The sequence below is a fragment of the Sapajus apella genome, unplaced genomic scaffold (genome assembly GCF_009761245.1).
Source record: "Sapajus apella isolate SASKATOON/1434 unplaced genomic scaffold, GSC_monkey_1.0 scaffold16, whole genome shotgun sequence".
In the NCBI taxonomy this organism is placed as follows: domain Eukaryota; kingdom Metazoa; phylum Chordata; class Mammalia; order Primates; family Cebidae; genus Sapajus; species Sapajus apella.
Genome location: NW_022436956.1, coordinates 6,648,776 through 6,656,609, shown reverse-complemented (window position 1 = coordinate 6,656,609; position 7,834 = coordinate 6,648,776).

Below are 7,834 nucleotides of genomic sequence, written 5' to 3'. Positions count from 1 at the left end.
AGGAAGGAAGGAAGGAAGGAAGGAAGGAAGGAAGGAAGGAAGGAAGGGACCCAAAACCTTTATGTCAAATGTAATTGGCATTGGCACAGCTTGACTTCTAACAAGTTCTTTCTTTCCCTCTCTTTCGTTCTTTCTTTCTTTCCTTTCTTTCTTTCTTTCTTTCTTTTCTTTCTTTCTTTCCTTTCTTTCTTTCTTTCTTTCTTCTTTCTTTCTTTCTTTCTTTTCTTCTTGCTTTCTCTTGCTCTCTTTCTTTTTAAAATTAAGGTCAGAAAGAAAGGAAAAGGACAAAAATAATGGCATCTATGCTCTGGGCAACACTGTTCCCTCATTAACCTCCGGGGCTACAGTATGTTTTGTATTTCCGTGGCATTCTTCTCAATGGTGTCCCAAAGGATTTGGGGTTTTTGTTTTGTTTTGTTTTGTTTTTTTTTAACTAACACAATCATTTTCTACCTCAAACCCTCAATGGATGAACCAGTTGTCCCACTTATGCAATTATGTTTTGGGTCCTTTAAAGTTGCTGATTCATTTCCCATCAAACTGTAATGTCGTATCTTTTCCACAAGAGATCTCCCACTTTATGCTTCCTTTTAATTCTGTTCTCTTTCCTCCTTTTCAGGGTTGACTAAGGCCAGATTGATAAAGCAAAGACAACAGTCTTTGCAAACTTTTGCCTTCTCAGCAATAGCAAAGTGATATTACTCAGGTCCTTTTCACTTCGCTTTCCCCAAGACACATGAATGAATGAATGAATGAATGAACGAATGACTCCATTCAATCAGAAAAAGCATTGCACTCTCTAGAATCATACTGAAATTGCTGCAAAGGATTAATTCCATAGTTTTTAAACAGGAGCAGCAATGGAGAATGTCTCCCAATAACCTGGAAAAATATATAATCATAGGTGAAACTAGTAATATGCTCCTTAGAATTACGTAAATTTAAGCTAGAATAGGCCTCAGAGATTATGTAATAAAATACAATAAATTAATTGACATTTATGAAGAAATGAACTTGAGAAGAAAAATTTGCTATTGGAGATGGCGGGATGAATATGCAGTACATAAAAGCGTTGGTCTTGGAGCTCCTCTTTGCCTAATGCATTGTCTTATTTTTTCTCCAGTAACCTCACTTCTGCATCCTCAATCCTAGCACACATTACATTTGCTTGATTTACGAATGGGAGGAGGGTAAATCTGTTAGCTTGGGGGGGACCCTTTCTGGTATGTTGGTGTGAATGGCAGATCTCTCGCCCCAGCAGCCCCTCTTTTGTCCCCCCTGCTACCCATCCAAGGATTTTCTTCTGCACCTGGGATATGTATGAGACAGAGAGAGAGAGAGAGAGAGTGTGTGTGTGTGTGTATGATGGGAATCAAAGGTCACGCGCATCCTGGGATCCAGAGACCCTGTCTGATCGTTCTTTCCATGGTCCTTGCACTGCTCACTGCCTCTATTTCCTGGACTTATCTTGCTCACTAGATTCCCCACCCCTTTTCTCTCCCTGAAATGCCTGGGAGCTCAGTCTAGGTTGGCAGCCTGTCAAGGGCTACGAGAGGATGCAGATAATGTGAGATAAGGAGGGAGACTCCCTGTTGGCTACCTTTAAAATCTGAAATTACTTGTTTGAAGCACAGGAAGTGGCTTTCTTCCTTCACCACCATTAAAAGCAAAAAGAATAGAAAATCCACAAAGCAGGCTAAAACTCACGGTGGCTTTGGACTTTATGTGGAGTGGAAAGAATCACAAAGATGGGAGCACTGCTTTGCTTTGTACACAAAGCCACACACGGCAAAGCAAAGCAAAACACATTGTGGGTTCATCTTAGATATTGATCATCAGAGTAGGTTCTAGAAAAGTTGAGTAAAATGAGTCAACTTTTTTTGTTTGTTTTGTTTTGTTTTGTTTTGTTTTGAGATGGAGCCTTGCTCTGTCACCCAGGCTGGAGTGCAATGGCGCAATCTTGGCTCACTGCAACGTTTGCCTCCTGGGTTCAAGCGATTCTCCTGCCTCAGCCTCCCAAGTAGCTGGGATTACAGGCACCTGCCACCACACCCAGCTTATTTTTGTATTTTTAGTAGAGACGGGGTTTCACCATGTTGGCCAGGCTGGTCTCGAACTCTCAACCTCATAATCCACCCTCCTTGGCCTCCCAAAGTGCTGGGATTACAGGCGTGAGCCAACGCGCCCAGCGAGTCAACATTGTTTATTCCCTTTTACTTACTTGGAGAAACCAAATCATGGCAAAATATTATTCCTCAGTTGTATTGATTTACTAGAACTGCCATACAAAATACCATACACTTGGTGAGTAGAGCATCAGAAATTTATTTCCTCACAGTTCTGGAGGCTGGAAGTTCATGATCAAGTTAGCAGCAAGTTGGTTTCTTCTGAGGTCTCTCTTCCTGGCTAGCAGGCGGCTGCCTTTGCACTCTGTGCTCACATAGGCTTTCCTCTGTAATCATGCATGTCTGTGACCTAGTCTGTTCTTCTTACAAGGACACCAGTCATATTGAATAAGGGCCCACCCTATGATCTCATTTTCTCTTGTTCACCCCTTTTAAGGCCCTATCTCCCGTCACCATCACATTCTAGAGTATTAGAGGTTAAGGCTTCAAGTTGTGAATTTGGAGAGGATACAAATTCAGCCTGTAGCACCAGTCATCAGGAGCAGAACAAAGACTGGAACCCAAACCCAAAGTTCCTCCTCCTAGAACATTAATTTGCCTTTTGTTCATGTCTTTAGCATGTTCAAATTAGAAAGTATCTCATGATGATATAATATAGCCCTCTCATTTGCCAAATAAGGAAGCTGAGTCCTAATTGTCTTGCTCAGAATGATGGAGCATGTGGATGATCCAGAGGGGCACTGCCCAGATACCTTCCCCTGCTCTCCTACTACAGAGCCCTTCTTGGATTCCAATCTCTTGCTGCTGTAGCCTCCACACCAGAGTTGCTTGCTCCCTGGGCTCTGCATTGCAAATCTATGGCCTAGGGAAGCAGCTTGGTATAGGCTGGCAAGGGAGCATAACTGCAGAGCAAGAACCCCCTCCCAACCCCATTCTCCCTTTGGAGGAATAAGCTGGCTTTAATGAGTCCTCGCTGCCCCCAGCCACCTCTCTCTGGGTCCTGCTTCATGGCAGCTGTTTCCAATTTCAGCAGTTTTCTTCTGGTGAATTGAAGGCTCCAGGTGACAAAGGGAGCTGGCCATATCTTCCTGGAAAATAAGATAGCCTGGGTCCTACTCCCACTCCACCCCTGACCCTGGACTGGGTGGCTAGGACTCCCTTTCCCAGTAGGCATGTCATAACCCTTCCCATCACCACCACCGCTGCCACATACACACACACTGCAGGCTTCCAGGTGCATATCCATGTCCTAAACCCTATTTGAAAGGGACTTCCAATTATTCCTCCATTTATTCTCAGGTCATCTGTTTTCCTAAAATCATCAAGATTTTGAGCATTTGCCTAACCCTTGGAATGAGTACCCATTCTGGCTCCTGAAATACAAAAAGAATAGGAAATAGGACACACACGTGCAGACACACACACGTTTCTCACTGAGCCTAGAACACTGGACCTACCATCTGTGACCATCCCCTGGGGTGCTTGGAAGGGGCATGATCTCTCTGGTTAAAACATTTATGCACAAATGAAGCAGACACATGAGTACCGATTTTATGTAACCCTCTCTGCAAAGCAGAAAGTGAATTAGTATCACTCAGGTAAAACTTTCCTGTCAATTTTTCTTTAATAACAATGTGATGGTTTGGTTTTGTTTGTTTTATATTTCTCTCATGAGTTATTGGTTAGACAGAATTGAGGTAGCTTAATAGTTGTTCCACTTCTCTGCCTAGGGATATCAATGTGGACATTGGGTGTCTTGCTGTGAACAACACAAGCTCAACTTCTGCTTTCAGGGAGCTTACTAGGTATTGAAGGCAGACAAACATTAAACATACATCTACAAATAAGGATGTAATAACAACTGTGAAAACGTGAAGAAGGAAGAGCTTCAAATCTAGAGGGATGTCCCCAAGTGATCCCTTAGAAATCTCTCTCAAGAAGAAGGAAGGAAGGAAGGAAGGAAGGAAGGAAGGAAGGAAGGAAGGAGGGAGGGAGGGAGGGAGGGAGGGAGGGAGGGAGGGAGGAAGGGAAGGAAGGAAAGAAGGAAGGAGGGAGGGAGGGAGGGAATGAAGGAAGGAAAGAAGGAAGGAGGGAGGGAGGGAGGGAATGAAGAAAAGAAAGAAGGAAGGAGGGAGGGAGGGAGAGAGGGAAGGAGGGAGGGAGGAAGAGAGGGAAGGGAAGGAGGGAGGGAGGGGAAGGGGGGGAAAACTGAAGATGGGGAGCTATTCCACAATTTGTTTAGTTCTCAAATTTCTCTAATATAGCCAAAGCCTTCATTTTAAAATCTCCAGCTTTCCTAAAGAGACTATCTTTAAAATACATGACATCAGGGTAGGATGTATTATCTGGCATGGGAGCATCTGCTGTTTTATTTGCAGTTGTTTGGAATAGTATGCTTATTCCTTTGGGAGGGAAGATGATCTCCCCAAGAACCCCAAAAACAAAAATCTGGGGGCAGTGGCTCTCCTCCTTCAGGCCCCCTCCCCTCCCCAGGCCCTGTCTTGTTTTCCTAAGCAATGGCCAGGAATGTGCAGGGCGGGGGCAGCCTAGCCCTCTGCGCCCAGCCCAGGCAGCCCCAGTCAGGGTCCCAGGCTGGCCTTTCACCTCATCGCTCTCTTGGCTGCTCTTATTAAGCAGCAAAATGTTTCAATATGTGGAGCTCTGGGGGAGGGATGGGAGAGAAAAATCGGGATATTGTTGAGAAGGAAATAGCGAATAACCTTGCCGCCAGTCTTCACACCCCCCACGTGGGGAGAGCTGGGTGATAAGTGTGCTTCCTCCTGAAATGGAATCTTAGCAATTGCCTTCTGGTGTCAGGAATGTCCAGAGCCAATTGGGGAACAGGGTAGGGAGACAGGTACTAAATAAATTTTCTCAAAGTTTCCAGAGCAAAGCAGCCAGGGATCTGGGTACCCAAGAAAGAAGGAAAAGAAGGCTTGAGGAACAGAGGCCAACTCAGGGAGATACAGGAAGCTGAGGGGTTTGTTTTTGCAAACTGACATACTCCCATGTCCATGTGTACCCGCCACCTCTCCCCTGCTCCCCTGCCCTCCCCCCAAGTTAGAAACAACCGTGAACAATTCCCAGTTGCCGAAGATCCACAGAGGAGAGTGAGTTGCGGAGATGCTGCCCCCCAAAGCACAGCCAACTCAGTAATGCGGATTCTATTTTGTGCGGAATGGCCCTGGGATTGGGCAGCCAAAAGGGCCCTTGTGAGCGTTGACTCAGAAATCTGAGCCCCATTCAAGGCCAAGTCTACAAGCGAAAGTGAAGGAATGAGCAACATTCCAAATTTTAAGAAAACACAAAATTTGATGAACCAGAAACAACTCCTTTACAAGAAAGCTTTTAAATGTTTGAGGGTTTTGTTTTGTTTTGTTTTAATTAAAACCTCGTAATAGGGCTTTTTCTACGGCATTTGCAACCCACTTTTCCGTTACAGATGCTGCCTAGAAAAAGTGGATGAGAAAGAGGTGTAGTCTTGGTGGTTGTTGGCGAGGAGAGCGGGGGGCAATAGGACTCAACAAAGGGAAGGAGTAACCCTTAGGAAGGAAAAACTTAAGGGCTCAAACAGTAAAAGAGAACTTTACCAATATCAGGTTTGAGGAATGATTACTTCCATAACGATAATTTGGAACTTTCAAAGAATAATCAGCTCAAAGAAGCCTGGGTCTGCATGTCTTCTTTTGGCTTCGCTTCGTTGTATGTCTATATTTGTAATATGCGTGCATGTTTTCCAGCGTTCTTTCAAGTTTCCTGGTAACACAGAGTGGTTTCTAGAAAAGCATCTGGGGGCAAACGTGTTGCTGCCCTATTAAGAGCAATTCATCCGACAGCAGTTGGAATATTGATAAGAAAACGGAAATCAAATTACAAGAAGGGGAAAGAGAGAGGAAGAGGGAGTAGGACCCAGAGAGCTGGCGGGAGGCAGCCGAGGAGAAAGCTGCAGTGTACGCAGAGCTCCGGGGTAGAGGCTCCTGCAGCCTCCCAGGATGCGCCCCAGCCTGTCTGCAGGCCCTGGAGAGAGAGGCAGACTTTGACTCCAGGCAGGCAGCAGGTTCCGGGAGCTCTGGGCACCGAGGACAGCCACCAAGAACTAACACATCCTGAAGCTGCCCGAGTTCCGCTCCCGCGGGCTTAGCAGGAAAGGGTGCCTAAGGTGAGTGCCCACTAGTGTCCGATCCTCTGCGGGCGAAGCCTAGTCCGGACGCCTCTCTGTGTGCCTCCCTGTGTCTCCCTGCTTGTTCTTGTGGCATTCGGGAAATGCGGGACTTTAGGGTCTCTTCCTTTCTCTCATTTTCTCTGGCATTCTTTTTTCTATTTCTTTTCTTTCTGTTTTCTTGTGAATTACACTTAGACTTTCAAAAACAAAGGCGGGGGACCGGCGGTGCGCGGAGAGGCTGGAGAAAGTGCTCCTGGGCGGAGGCGGCGAAGGGAATCTCTGAGCCCAAGAATTGTACCTTGTCCCTGCACTCGTGTTTATCTGTTGTGGTTTCAGCATCCCCCCCACCCCTCAAAAAAGCTGGAATTTGTTAGTGGGTAGAAAAGTGCTTTATCAGAAACACATTGGCTGCCGGAGAAGCCGTGAGCTGCCACATTCGAGATGGTTAAGAGAAGGAAGGAAAGGAAGAAGACAGATGTGGCCACCAGACTGGGCTAAGGCAGGGAGAGACCCACTCACTCAGAGGCACCTGGCAACCTGGGGTGGCTTTTGTGCCTTTGAACCCAAATAATCAGACCTAAGTAAGACACCACCTCTACTGCCACTAAAGATGAGGACCTGACAGTCACCGTAGCTGTCTCTTCCCAAAAACCTATTTTCTTTTAAAAGAGAGGGGGCGCTGGGAAAGGGGTCTCCACAAACCTTCCTGTTCGTCTTCTTCCCTCGCCGACCCACCAGCAGGGAAGAGCAGTCCGGCTGGACACCGGCAGAGCCGAAAGGGTGGTGAGGGAGTCAAGCAGGTCTGTGCCCGGAGGGCCCGAGTGTTGGCAGCTCTGTAAGCATCTGCTCCTCGGGCTGCAAGAAAGGGGAGTCCTACCTCTAACCTGGCCGCGTTCTCTCCTCACGGCGCACCAAGAACCAGAACATCCTGGAGTTGCCAGAACAAGCTGTACGCAGCCCCAGTGCGAGCTCAGGCCGTGGGGGAGGCGGCTGTCTCTGATTTCAGGCAGGAGAGAGTAAAAGGGCTGTAGGGAGGAGACCCAGTGGTGTGAAGTGACTCTCATTCCTCACCATCCCCTGGCCTAAAGCCCTGGAACCGACCGAGGCGCAGGAAGGGTGCTCACTACCCAACCACTCGGATCCTCCCTCGAGGGACCAGACAGATCTGAGCCTCCCAAACCCTTGCTGTCTTCTCCATCTGCATTCACCACCAGGCCACCAACCCAACGTCTCCCCCTCACTCCACTGGCGAGTAACCGAGGCTTCTCCCTCCCAGGTTGGCTTTTGGAATTTCCTGACCCGTCTTCAGCAACCCACGATGTTTCAGACAGTCCCTGACACGTCGTCTTACGTCAAGGTAAGACACGGCAGCATCTTTAAACAGGTAATGACCCCTGGCTTCTACCCCACCGGGGCCGATGGTCCCTTTTCCCTTTCCCCGGGAAAAAGGGGTAGGGGTGGTAGTGGGCCTTAATCTCGGCTTGTGGATCTCAAGCTGGGGTGCTCCTGGCCAAATGAGAGTGGCACAGACTCTCGGGAATCCTAG